The sequence below is a fragment of the Anser anser genome, assembly GCF_964211835.1.
Source record: "Anser anser genome assembly, chromosome: 10".
Taxonomy (NCBI): domain Eukaryota; kingdom Metazoa; phylum Chordata; class Aves; order Anseriformes; family Anatidae; genus Anser; species Anser anser.
The window spans coordinates 25,728,365-25,742,635 of record NC_139730.1 but is presented as its reverse complement, the minus strand read 5'-3'; the positions used below and the strand labels follow the sequence as shown (position 1 = coordinate 25,742,635).

The 14,271-nt window shown below is 40.9% G+C and overlaps 1 pseudogene across 1 annotated transcript; it reads left to right on the top strand.

Moving 5' to 3' along the window:
- Positions 1-1,805: 1,805 nt before the first annotated feature.
- On the top strand, positions 1,806-13,747 carry LOC310904802 (ubiquitin carboxyl-terminal hydrolase 42-like; annotated as a pseudogene). The gene is made up of 17 exons: positions 1,806-2,501; positions 3,353-3,590; positions 4,297-4,497; positions 5,585-5,695; positions 5,856-5,958; positions 6,122-6,189; positions 6,346-6,416; positions 6,951-7,033; positions 8,263-8,374; positions 8,735-8,875; positions 9,069-9,169; positions 9,630-9,771; positions 10,451-11,160; positions 11,531-11,619; positions 11,791-11,794; positions 12,024-13,048; positions 13,549-13,747. The product of its transcript is annotated as a ubiquitin carboxyl-terminal hydrolase 42-like (transcript).
- Positions 13,748-14,271: the final 524 nt, after the last annotated feature.

Here is a 14,271-nt window from a genome sequence, read left to right as displayed (position 1 = left end):
TACTCCTTTAACTTAACTACTTGAACTACTTTAAGCTTTAACTACAGCGTATCTAAAACATAAGGAGGATGTTACTATGTAAAAAGCAGATGAAACCAGTCCTTAACTCTTACTGCTTATTGTGCGTGAGCAGACTGGCATGAGTTTTAGCTATACTGGCAAATATCAAAGCACACCTGTGTAGTCCCAAAGCTGGGAGAAAAGCAAGGAAACCTTGAAGAAAATAGGGAGGCCTGTAGCTTGTGTAGTCTTTTAGCTGAGAAAATAAGGAAGGAGAGAGACAGGTAGCCTTGAGCTAGCAGAAGCAAGGAAGAGAAGGGATAAAAGGGAAAAAACAAGAAGGAGAAAACCAGCTCCAGACTGGCCTGTAGTAACCTTTTGCTCATTAAGGGTCATTAACACATTAGAAATCACACCTGTCAAAATGATAATCCTTGCTAATGTGGGATTCGGTGTGTGTCCCCCTCCTCCTGTACCACCACCCCCCCCCCCCCCCCCCCCCGGTGTTCCTCTGTAATGCGCAAGCTCAGTAGAGAAAAGTTAGGTGAGCTGTAATAACCAATCAAAAGGAGCCAAAGAGAGAGTTTTCACAAGTTTCCTGTGTATGAATGACGGTGATTCGAGTCAGAGGTGTGCTTGCTTTGCGAAAGATAGCCAAGTACCTGACTCTGCAGAGTTCTGTAATTAATTATGTAATTAAAAGACCTTGGTGTGCATTCCGACTCTGGGTGCTTATTGGCGCGGTGCACTGGGCACGAACTCGCGGACAACATCTGTACTCAGTGTGATGCCTACAGACAATCCTTTACTGTTGGGACCTGCATATTTTTCTGTGCCTTCAACACAAACCCTTTGGTACAACTAGTTCCCTACGTAGCTGCCAGTTCACCACTCAGTTGCACTTCTGAAGAGGAAAAGCTATTTCCCTCTAACGTAGGAGCACATACTCTAAATGCAAGCTTCACTCAGCTGGTCATTTACTGCAGGACAAGATTTGAAAACTGTTGTGGAGATTCTGTTGGGTTTTCTGCTTACAGAAAAATTAAGTGCCAAATCGCCCTCTACTCCGCTTTGTAGTGCTGCATTTAATGGAGATTCAAAGAATTTCATTTGCTCCTCCGTTTATGGACAACGAGCTGAAGGAACAGGTACAGCACATTAGCCTGGAATGCCTTCCCTCCCAACCAAAGTAAACTGGAGCTGTAACTAACACAAGCAGAAACAAGGCTTCCACGTTTTCAGCTGAATAAAGTTCCAACAAAATCATCCTCTGGGATTTGAAGCTTACTTCAAATTACATGCCAACAGCTCTTTTCCCTGAAAGGTCTTGCCCAGTTCTTACGTCATAGTAAAGTGTATACCTATAAAATTTACAGTTAACGTCTTCTCTTAGTTTGTCCAATTTTTGCATTATCGCTCAGCTGTGTGCTCATTCATAAGCTGATGCATGTATACAAGCTGCTGCTCAAGTCCTACGTCTTGTTTGCAATTCTTCGTTTCCTTGTTGCCAGCATATTGTAAAGCGGATCCCTGCTGCTACTCGCTCTAGAAGAAAAGGAATCATCGGTTTGGTTACCAAATACCCGCTTCTGGAAACCAGAAGTGTTTTGGTCTCTCTTCCCTTCGAATGACTCCACACCTCTCATCAGATAATGGATTGCTGACCTAGAATCAGAGAACATCCCAAGGTGGAAAGGGCTCACAATAATGAGCGAGTCCAACTCCTGGCTCCACACAGGACCACCCCAAAAGCAGAGCCTATGTCTGAGAGCATTGTTCAAACACTTCTGGACCCCCGTCAGGCTCGGTGCCACGACCACTGCCCTGGGCAGCTGTCCCAGTGCCCGAGCGCCCTCTCAGGGCAGCACCTGAGGCGCACGGGGCTCGGCGGGGCGGCCCGGGAGGGGAGGAGGACGGCGGGGCGAAGCGGCCGCTCCCTCAGAGCCGTCTCCCCGCCGCCTCGCCCGCACGTCGGGGCTTTTTCGTGTCGGGGCTTTTTCGTGTCGCGCCCTCGGGCTCTCGCCGCGGGCGACATGCCGCTCCCCAGCGCGGACAGCTTGCGCGCGGGGCCTGCCCGCGGCGGCGGCGGGAGGGAAACCCCAACCGCAAAGCCCTCCCGGCAGGGAGAGCTCGGGGTGAGGGCCGGTCCGGCACCGACAGTAAAGACACGCCGGAGGAAACGCTCTGCTTTTAGCCGTGAGCACCGCGGCCAGGTTGAAAAGGCGTCACGCTGGAGCTCCGAGTTGGGCGGCGTTCCGAGGCCGTTGTGGCAGTTGTGGAGACGGCCTCGGCTGAGGTGGCGGCTGCTGTCGCTGCTGTCCCCTCTGTCCCCGCTGTTGCCGCTGTTCCCGGCGCCTGGAGACCCCCGGCAGCCCCCTGTGACAGGACCTGTGGCCCCGGGGAGCAGGTCCTGTGGCCCCCTGTGCCCGCCGCCTCGTCGGCCATCCCGGCAGCAATCCTGCCAGCACAGAATAGCTCACCGGCTTTACGTGCGTTTCAGGGTAAAGTGACGATTAACTTCTATTTCCTGGCTTGGGTGCTGCTTTATTCTTTAACGGAGCTTCAGGTTTAAAGGTTAAACTCAGTTCTGTCAAGGTTAAACTCAGTTTCGTGAATGGCATCTTGGACAAAATCTTAAGCTGTGATTGACTCTCTGCTTAACAGAGGCCAAACGTGTACCTACTGAGAAGCAGGTCATAGGTGATAAGCCCTCACAAATTAACTTGCTATCACAAAGTGACGCCCAGAAAAAGTGTATTCAAAAGCTAGGCTCATTATAGAATCACAACCAAGCCATCATGACTGGTGCAGTAGACAGTGAGGTAGAGGGTGAGCCCTGGAAAGACAGAAGTAAAGTAGCAGCGAAATGCAGGTACCTTTGTGCACACGAAGCAGAAAAGCGCAGGCAGTAAAGTAATAGTGCTCCATTACTAGCGTGAGCAACAATTATATATAAATCGCAACCATTATCTATTAGATAATAGGTAATAATTAATAGATAATTGCAAAGCTCCAAAAATGCAATAAATAACTGATTCCCCTCAGAGAATGTCATTTGCATTTTTATATTAAAAAGACTCCAGAGTTGTAATGGATTAAAATCCTACGAAAGTGAAAGAAATGGCATCAGCCACTAGTTCTGCAGAAGCTAAAAGTAATACTGATAGAGTTTTGATGGAAATTTTTCCTTTGTGTGTTTAGCTTGGGGATTCCTTTTAAATCATTCATACCAGCAATTTAGTTCTTCAAGGCCGTTTCTTTGAGATTAAGTGACAGGACTTCTACTACTCTTTTCTTCTTGGAATGCTTCTTGGTATTCTTACGTCAGCCAGAACATTTGTCTCTGTCGCAGATGAGAACAATGACCATAGTTAACAAGCCCAAATCTTCAAAGTCTAAAAAGCCATCTTCAAGGCGGTCTGGCAAATCCAAGAAACCGAGTACTAAAAAACCGATGTCACGCACCGCAAACTGGGGCCGGATACCACCTGCAGAAGATTCAAGCCAAGTCTCTGTGGCCCAGGGATGTGGAGGTGCTATTTATTGTAGATCCTCTGAAAAATCTAAGCCTTTTGCCCAAAGAGATCTAAGTAAGTGTGCGCTTTATCCTGCCTCCGTTTTCTTCAAAACAAAAGTAGAAAGTGCAGTTCTTACTTGTTGCACTGATAGAGAACAGGACTACTGTGAATAAAGACTTCCAAAGCGATTCTCCTAAGGCAACTGAAGTGACTGACGTTACAGAAATTAATTTTGATATATTTACAGTCGACAGAGAAATATGGGGAGCATTTTGTAATGCACTGATTCATCCATATCTTTTCTGTTTTGCAAAGAAAAGTGTTCGATTGTTGCTATTCACAGGTTCCATTATTCACAGGTTTTTGAATGCTAAGATTGCTCAGGAAAAGATCTGATATTTGTAGGGGTACCGTCATTCCTAGTTATTTGTTTTTACATTGTCCTTGCATTTATTACCATATAATTTCAAGTCTAAGTTTGTGGTTGAAGTTATAATAAGGAAAAAAGCATATAACAAGGAAGAAATTAAAATGGTTGACTAAACTTTTTTTTCCCAAAACGTTGTGTTGACCAGCCAATTTGAAGATGGCGGTATTAAAGGTGTCTGCAATAAGTTTTTCTGTTTTGGATTGTAGCTAGTTCCTCTAGGTGCTCCCGCAGAATAGTATTTTTACTATGCCTATATATACTTTATATATTCACTATACCTATATATACTTAATACCTTTCTTAGAAACAAACAAACAAAATCTCTTTTTAAATATAACTTTCTTGCAGTTGTTAATGATGGAATTGCTCCGCCACAAAGGATTCTTTTTCCACCTGAGAAGATACGTATGGATTGGCAAGAAACACAAAGTGTTGGAGTTGGCCTGTACAATCTTGGCAACACGTGTTTTCTTAATGCTACTCTACAGTGTTTGACCTACACCCCCCCACTTGCCAATTACATGCTTTCTCTTGAGCACAGCCAGTCATGTGAGTACTTTCTAACAGTATTTTAAATCTGTTGGATAGCTGTGAAGGTGAAAGAACAGCAGTGATTCTGTGAGACAAACTTACTTGCCTGATTTTACCTGTAGAAGCTGGCTTTGAGCATTGTATTAGCAGTGGGCTCGGAATAGCATATGGAGTGCGTTTAATGCACCATGTGTTTTTTTTGTTTGTTTGTTTGTTTGTTTTTTTAAAAGGATCTTTTCTTGCTTCATGGGAATAATGAAGTGCATTGGACAGTAATGCATTTAATGAACATTTGGCATTTGGGCTATTTGGGCTTCCTGCTGCTAGAAAGGCAATAAAATTTAGGATGTTGGCATCATAGGTCTTTAGTCTGCACAGACGAGGTTCCATAATGCACTACAATAAATGGTCTGTTCGTTGTTGAACCAATTAAAAAAAAAAAAAAAAAAAAAAAAACCTAGAAAGCAATATGAGCTGTTATGAACACGACTAGATTTTTTTGTGGGACTGTATTAAAATCTAGACTGATTTTGTCCTAAATAAAATGTTGTACTATAAAGTAAATGTTGTACTAAACCTGTATGCTTTTTAGGCTGGTATCTTTGTATCGATACCTAGAAATTTAACTGTTTTCTTCCTGTATATAGAAATCGTTTCAGTTGAGAATCCTGTTGAAAAAAGGAGGGCAGAAGTACTATTACATACATTACTGTAATTTTTCCTTTTTCCCAAAGGACTCGTAGCTCTGTATCATGAAGCTCACCTGACAGCACTGTGCTGAAAATAACCCACGTTCTCTTAATGCTGTATCATCAAGGTCAAATATTCTTTCCTCATACATTTTGCAACCTGTGGAGTTCACATTCCTGTCAGCCTTTACAAACGTGACTTTGCAGTAGTCTTTTAGATTTCTCATCACAAAATGCACTTGAATACAGGCTTAATGGATATTTTTATTCTATAAAGTTGTGTGAAATGAAATGTTAGGAGACTGTTGGGACAAGGAGAGTGGATATTGTATCTATAGTTTAAATGTTACTTATATGTTTGTTTGTAGTTATGTCTGTTTCGCTAGACTGGGATGCTTTCTTCTTTCACTCTTCAGGTCGTGAACAAGATTTTTGCATGATGTGCACGATGGAGACTCACATTAACCAGGCCCTGCGTTGCACTGTTGATGCCATCGAGCCTACGCGTGTTATCAATAATCTCAGTCGTAAGTGGCTTCAGATGTGTTTCTTTTTCAGCATCTTGTAATCTTCAAATAATTATTTGATGTGTATAAATGGTTTTAACACTGTAAAGAAGAGAGATTTTAGAAACAGGAGAATTACTTCATTTTTAAATGAGGTGAATACTATCATCTTCTTATTTAGGAATAGGACAACATTTCCGTTTTGGCAGTCAAGAAGACGCACACGAGTTCTTGCGCTATACTGTTGATGCTATGCAGGAAGCGTGCTTGAATGGAAGCACCAAGTAAGCATAAACAAATTCACTTTTATACGTTCTCTAGCACCTTTTAGGCCTTTATTTACTATCAAAACTGAAAGTCTAGGTCATCCTTGGTTTTCATAAAACTCTTTGAAGAGTTAACTGTGTGCCTTAAATCTTCTGAGGTCTGATTATAATTTATTTCCAGATTGGACAGATCTTCTCAAGCTACCACCATCATTCATCAAATATTTGGAGGATTTCTAAGATCAAGAGGTACTTTTAAAAATATTCCTGTCCTTAGAACTGATCTGTGTCTTTTGTCGGTAGTAAAGCAGTCTGTAGTTTGTCTGAAGTAGTATCTATCGACAACTTGAATGTGGACAGTTAGTCTCCTTCACGTGTTGTTAAGCATTTATATTTTGCTTCCAGTGAAGTGCTTGAATTGCAAAGCAGTTTCGGATACGTATGAGGCATTTCTTGATATCACTTTGGATGTAAAGGTAGGAGGTTTTGTAAATATAATTCATGATGTTTAAGTACATGTATAACTTTCTAAATTAAACTTGTTTAACTTAAAAAACCAAACCACGTACAATGTTAAAATATAAGAGCTTGGTGGTGGTTAGAAAGTGGATTGGACTTTGTCCTTCTGTGGAACCCCTGTAAATAGTCTCCACGTCTGCATTGGGTTTAAGGGGAAAGAATTTTATTGCTGCGCAAAGTATAATACTGTCACACTTCTTTGTTGTTCTACCTCAATATACGTCTAATTGTTAGACTGTTGGATTTGTTGCCAGTATTGATGACAAAGCACACTATAGATGCTGTCTGCGTTACTGGAAAATGATTTGTTTCAAAGTAGAATGACTTCCAGGTGAGGTAAACGCTGAGCATGCTCTTTCTGCCTCCTTCTTGACAGTGCTCATAGTAGATCGCTTAAGTATGTGTTAGTCAGGTTCTCTTATAAACTCCTAGTGCGTCTCTGGAATTTTGAATTTACAGTGACTTTACGCTCTTCTCTCTCGCTCCTCTAGGCGGTTTCATCTGTTACCAGAGCTCTAGAACTATTTGTGAAACCTGAAGAGCTGGATGGAGAGAATTGCTATAAATGTAGCGAGTAAGATTATTACTAATTATGTCTTAATACTAGATATTAGTTTTATATATTACATGACTTAGAGCGTAAGTTATCCTTTAACTTCATTTAGAAATAAGGAGACGCAGCATTGTTGTTGTTGTTGTTGCTTCATTTTCTAGTAGTGGTGAGCTGAAGCAAGGAGCTATGGAGAATGATTTGGAGTGGAAGGCAGCAGCAGGTTCCTACAGGTCCTAGCGTTCACTGTGAAACAAAGTTAGATTGAGTGTCAGGGAATGTGAGCTGGCTCTGTGGTAATGAATGTTAGCAGCCTGTGCTGGCTCACTAAACAGCGTCTTGCACAGCTCTTGAACTGTGAAACCTGTCGATGTGGACTAATGTCCGAAATGAGCTCCCTTAAGCCTAACCCGTGCACAGGGAAAGCCTGTTGAGTTCAGGCGCTCTCTGTGCTGATCAATATGTAAGATGTTTCTACGTATGTGAGAAACAATTGAACATTTGCATAAGATGGTTTGGCAAAACAAGCTGTTAGTCAAACATCCCCTCAGAAAAGCACAGAGTGCCCGGCTCAGTTCTGTAGAATTCATGCCTGACCCCTCTAAATGAAAAATGCAGTATCCACTTCTTGTTGTTGGATACTAAGGAAATTAGGGTGTCGAATCAAGAGCGTCCAATAGGTTATTAAAGCAATTTAATCCCAGGTTCGTCTTGGCCTGCGGATCCTAGAAAGCAACATGCAGCGTATTCAGGATTCTCATAAGTGATGTCTGAGGAAGAGAAAGAACTGTAATAGCACCTCACATCTGAATTGCATGGTCCTTCCTTAATGTGCTCTTTGAGGTGTGATCGGTTCAGTCACACTTAAAGCCAGAATTTTCCGTCTTTTTGTGAGTTTAAAAGGAAAGGCCTTGCACATGTACAGTACTTTTTCCATTGCTGATAACTGTTATTAGTCTTATATATAACTCATTTTTACTATTTTTTGTTTATATTTTATAACTCCCTGGTAATACGCTTTCGTGAGAGATTCCTGTTCCCGCTATGCTCTGAGTTGTTGGTAAAACTTACCTTCTTCTCTGTATTAACAAACGTGACATGCAGTGCATGGGTTTATGAAAAGAAAAAACCAAACATATGATGCAAGTAAATATCATTCAAATAGCATAAGCATGCGTGAGACATTAAAACGAGTTTGTTTTGGGGGCAAAAAAGATGATGCTTTCAAACACTTGTCTCTGCTTGTTTTTAAGGTGTAAAAAGATGGTTCCTGCATCCAAGAGATTTACCATACACCGTTCTTCCAACGTTCTCACAATATCACTGAAAAGATTTGCAGATTTCACAGGTGGAAAGATCAACAAGGTATATTTCCCGCTGTAATGCAACTTTGTCATCATGTAATGGGACATCCCCCAAAGCTGAAAGTTGTTAATATTTTCAGACAATAATTGTAGACTAACGACTACGGCTTATTCTTTCTCTTAATATCAGTAAAGTTCCTGCTTGACAAGAAGCATATACTTTCCTCTGAGAAGGCTAATTCATCAGAAAACAGTTGTCTGCAACTTCTAGTATTAAACGTTGCTTATGGGAAGACTTATTTTTAGTGAATCAAGAGATATATTCATATAATTCCAGTCTCTGTTTTTTGGAAGTGTTTTTCTCTGGCTAGTCCGCGAAGTACTCTGATATAATTTTTCTATCTTCTTGGTCTCTCTTTAGGAAGTAAAATATCCTGAGTATTTGGACCTCCGAGCCTACATGTCTCAATCAAGTGGAGAACCACTCCTCTATGCCTTATATGCGGTGCTGGTGCATCATGGTATCAACTGTCGCTCAGGACACTATGTATGCTACATAAAGGTAGAAGTCGACATCATTTCTAACAGGGTAAAGGTTGTGCTGGCAAACCAGTTCAAGTGTTACTAGTAGTACTGTTTCTAGGGAAAAAGATTTCATTATATGTTTATTTGACACGTGTGTATTTTATTGCTATCTGTGATTTCATTTGGAAAACATGCAATTCATCTAAAGATATCGTTGTCTTTATTTGCAGGCTGGTAATGGACTTTGGTATCAGATGAATGATGCAAAAGTAGTCCGTACTGACATTAAAAGAGTTCTTGGTCAGCAAGCTTACTTACTTTTTTATATCAGGTAATAACAAGTATTCAAATGTGTTCAGAAGAGATTTACTCTCCTGTTATTGATACTTTTCTTTTTGCAAGTGTTTTTCTTTCTCTCCCAGGAAAAGATGATTATTTCTCTAATTCAGTTCTGTCTAACCTGAAATTCTCTGTCATTTATTATCTTTTGTTGCTTGGCCTTAAACTGCAGCACTTGTGTAAATTGCTGTATATGTGTTATCTGTAGCTGGCTAATTTAGAGAAGGAGAGAAATGAAGGCCATCTGTGGTGTAAGAATGAATTATTGCTCTGAAAGTGATAGTCATAGTAGGAAGACTGTTACCTACTTTTCAGTTTGTAGTCTTGGCTAAGTCTTCTGTAGAGAAGGCTTCCATATCGTATGAACTGTTCCTATAAAATTATAGGATGGGATTTAATCCAAGAGTAGGCCGAAAGAAAAACTAAACTGAGATCACTGCTCTTTTCTGAAGGCGCTATGATTTGACGCTCGGAGAACGTGCTTTTTACTTAGCAGCACCGTCTTATCCCTGTTCATTCCCCCCTGGTCAGCGGGGGGCTAACAGTAAGCAGGCTGGATTTCTGGGACCACGACTTCCTCCTCATATGATTAAGGTAATTTAGGGAAGCGGGAGGGCAGATAATGGCACCAAACGGACAGTGGGTTTGGGGTTTGGTGTGGGGTTTTTTGTTTGGTTTTTGGCATCTTTGTTTTGTTTTCCTTCCCACGCTGCAGCTGTCTTCACAGCCCTCATGCTACAGCCAGAGTCATTCAAACAGTGGTTACTGCTGAATTGCGCAGCCATGCGACTCCATTGTTTATACCTCCTAGACAGCTTTGTAAAGCACAGAGAGCTACGCTCTTTGACAATTTAAGTAGAGTGTACTAATCCTCGAATCATTTAAAAGAGGACTTGTTTTTCCTATCGACGTCACTTTAGCTAAGACAGGGAAACCAAATTGTCTTATTCCTGAGCACCAGAACAATTATTCCAGGCTTTTTGGGGTATGTTTAAAGGGGAAACTAAATATATTTGGGAATAGCTTTAGGCAATGTTAAGTTGTTTGGATGGTTTTCAAAAATGATGTTAATTTGATATCAATATGCAGTAAACCAAAAGCAGGAATTAAATACACTTATGGGACTTGCATTTATCTTTTAAGGGCAGTGTTTTTTGCTTTTTAGGTGTTAAGACCATTTGTAGAAATACTTAGTAGGAGAATGACATGTTTAAAAATGTTAAATGGAGTGTTTGCATTAACCCGTCTTGCAATTTCTTCTTTTTAAATACAGAATTCAAGTCGTTTAAATGGAAATGGATCCATAAAAGAGGATGCAAATACCACTGGTGTCACCCTAAAAAGGCCATCTTCAGCACCACCAATGGCCTGTGTTCAAGAACAGGCGATTACCAGGCCTTCAATTACTGATACGTCAAAAAACCAGAAGATCACCATCAGTATTCAAAATAAATTGCCTGCTCGTCAGACTGTGTCACAGCCTGACTGTCTTAGCAGTGCTGTGGAGGATGAAAATCTCTACAAGGCTGTTCCTTCATCCACAATCACAAATTCGGTAAAGCAAATGAAGCAAATACAAATACAAAAAAAAAAAAAAAAGAGTTTCTGCTGAAATTTTTGTGGAGCCAAAGGTGAATGGAAATCCTAAACTCAGCTCTGATAACACAGTCCCTTACGGTGCAGAATCTTCAGGAAAATCTGAGGAGGAGTCAAAGGGCTTATTTAAAAGGAATTGCAATGCAATGTGGAATTTTGGTTGGAAAGGTAGTCCGTACATCGCAGAATTCCCATTCTTCCTGTCAGAATGCTGATGAAGGAAGATCCCAGCATGAGCTGCCAAACACTGATTCACTGAATGGTGCTATTAGTTTAGTTCATGAATCTAAAGAAAACGGACTGAAACTTGATGATTCCACTTGCCAAGTTGAACCTGTTAAACCTTGTGAGATGTTCGTTTCTAAAACAAACGGATTGCTTGAAACATAGTAGTTTGCTCCATCGAGAATTTCTCACCCACGATGTATTCGGGAGTGTTTATCATGTTCCTAATTCAGGCGAAATGCTGAGAAAACACAGCACAAATTTGATCGTAACCCTTTGTGATATTATGCCATTAGAATTTGCAGAGCTGAGCTGACATTAGAACTTGTCAGCTTAAGCTGAGCTGAGATAAAAATTCTTAAGTTTCATAAAGTAGATTTTGGGAGGTGAGTTGGCGTTATCTTTGAAGTGTAGATAATGCATACAACACAAAGCGATCTTGCTTAGCATTTAATGTAGAAATTCTGAGAAGACTAGTCCTCAGCACAAATGGTATTTTTTCTGTCTGCTGACTTGTGCGTTTTAGTTGCAGATGCCTGGAGCTATGCCTCCAGTCCCTCGAGAAGTCATCATGGAATCCCTCACGGCCAGCCAGCTGAACAGCTTGTCAGAGGAAAGAAGGTAAAATGAGCACAGTCTGATTAAGACAAGATTTTATGGAAGTTCATTGCGGTTTTATCTGTCTACTAATACTATTTAATGGAAGGATTTAAATCAGTAGAATTCCGTACTGTATGGCCAGTGTTGCGAACAGAACTAATGATCGACACTGTGCATAGCACTCTGATGCAGGCTGGTGCCTCGCGGAGAACTTGTGTTTCTTCATAGAATGTTTTTCCATTTTTCTCCATTATCTGGAGAAACATTGGCTGTTCCCCCGTCGCCCCCACCCCTTTTTTCTCAGAGCAGCAGGTGGAGGGAGACGGAAACGTGTTTTTATTTTGTGCAGTGTCCCGGGACCTCCGAAATCTACTGAGAATGATGAATACCTTGAACAGTACCAATGTGATGACCGTGGAGACAAGGAGAAACCAAGAAGATCAAAAGAACATGAACTGATTTCAGAAGAAAATGTTTTCTACATCAAAGAGTCTTCTGAGACTGGTGAGAAATTGCGGCAAACTTCCCCTCTAAAGTCTGACAGTGAATGTAGTTCTAAAAACCTTTCCTCCTTAGCTGTTACAGATAGATGCCAAGATACAAAGGACGAGACTAAAAAATCTGACAAAGAGCGTTACCAGAGAAAGAGGGAACATTCTCCTACTGAAGAGAAGGAGAGTCAAAAAGATGGTCATTCCAGCAAGAGAAGGTGCTCTCGGAGTGTGGAAGTTGTTAAGCAAAAGCGTCACAAGCAGGAGTATTGGGAGGGAAGCAGGTACAGATCTTCCCATAGTGAAAGGAACAGCCCTGATAATGGCAGAAGACCAGTAAAATATTCAAAGTACAGATCTCGAAGCAGAGGAAGATCAGAACAAGATAGCGCTAGATATTACCATTCCAAAGGGGAAAGAAGTTGGAGCAGAGAAAGATACTATCAAGATGAACCACGGAAATGGGAAAAATGTAGCTATTACAAGGATTACTATTCACCTCATGCAGCAGGAGACAGTAGAGAGAGAAAGTTCTCTCACGGTGATAAAGACTTTGACAAATTGACTCAGACTTACTCCAGCAGGTCACATAAGCGTTATCATTACAAAAGCAGATGGCCTCACGGTTCCCTCTTGCGAGAGGAAGATGTACATCACTTTAGCACACCCAGAGCAGACTCACATCGTTGCTCAGTAGCTCAGCAACATTCTGGAAAACATTCGCGTGAGAGACATGCACTTCCACCTGTGTCAGCTCATTTGGAGAACTGTCGCCAGAAAAAGGCAAAAGAAGGAAACAGAAAAAGACAATATACTCGTGCAGAAGGTAGTGAAAGTGAAATAGAAAGGCAACGCAGAAAGGTAGAAAAGGAGGTTTTAGGTGGTGAAAACATGAAAAAATATAAGAAGTTCTAGAAGAAAAAGAAGTCTGAAGATAAACAGGGAGAGAAGGATTCCAAGTAAGCAGGGATTCCAGCCTAATCAGCATTTTTTTTCCTAATTCTTTTCTGGGTGCTTCTCATGTTTTGTTTTTTTTTTTTCATAGTTTCTGAGTTATTTAGATAGCATAATCTGGCTGGGGATCATGACTGGGGATCATTAGGTTGATCAGTGAAGACAGGAAAGGTATTGCTGAATTGTGTCAGAGCACTAGCTTTGGACCACGTAGTTCGAATCACATCTGCACACCATTCTGGATTAGGTTAAAATATTTTTTTTTTTTTACTTGCACATATTCCAGAGCTAACCATTGTTAATGATCTGTGTACCAACCAGGACCTATGGTCCTTCAATCTGAGGGCTTAAGTTTGCTGCATCTAAAGGAAGTTACATGTGCACAAAGTACCACAAAATAGCTGACATGCGGCAAATCATCGCCTGTGGTAAAATAAATAAAGTTTCCTGTATGCAACAAGTGCCACATCTTTTTTTCTCTTTTTAACTTGCATGTTTCTTTCAGACTTTATGATTTGTATTTCTCTGCGCTCCACTTTGACAATGCCAATCGCAAGCGTAACAAAAAGAAGAAAAAGGAGAAACATCAGGAAAGTGAAAGGCTTCTTGGAACACTTAGATCCTCGTTTCCAGAAGAAAACCCGGGAGAAGAAGGAAGAATCCCATCCTCCAGATGGCTCTTTATGAGAGCAATGCAGAAGTGAGGGCAGTAAACAACCTCACAAGGAAGGGAAGCCTTCCAGTGCAGGTGAAAGGAAGAAACATCGCATCCAGCGAGTATATTAAAGGTAAGCGGCTGCAGCATGTTTATGGGATTCCTTTTAGATTAATCTAGAGATTATCTAAAACAGTCTTTAAATGCTTGATGACTGAACAGTCTGCTGGATATTAAAATATGTTTTGAAAAATATGTTTCAAATGTTGTTTTTTCAGCTGTGTGGGGAGAACAAATACAGTGGCTATGAATATTTTGGCTATTATTCAGAACAGCATGTGGAGGGATATGTAAACTATGTAATATGTAAAAATATGTACTATGTAAAAATCCTGCTTTTTTTCTCCTTTTTGTTTTTTTTTTTTGTCTTTTTCTTTTTTTCCCTGCTATTATAGGTTTAAGAATATAGAGGAATGCGCTGATGGAAGCCATGTAAAGAGTCTCCAAATTTGCATTGGGTTTAAGCGGAAAGAATTTTATGTCTGCACAAATTATGATACTGTCAAAACTTCT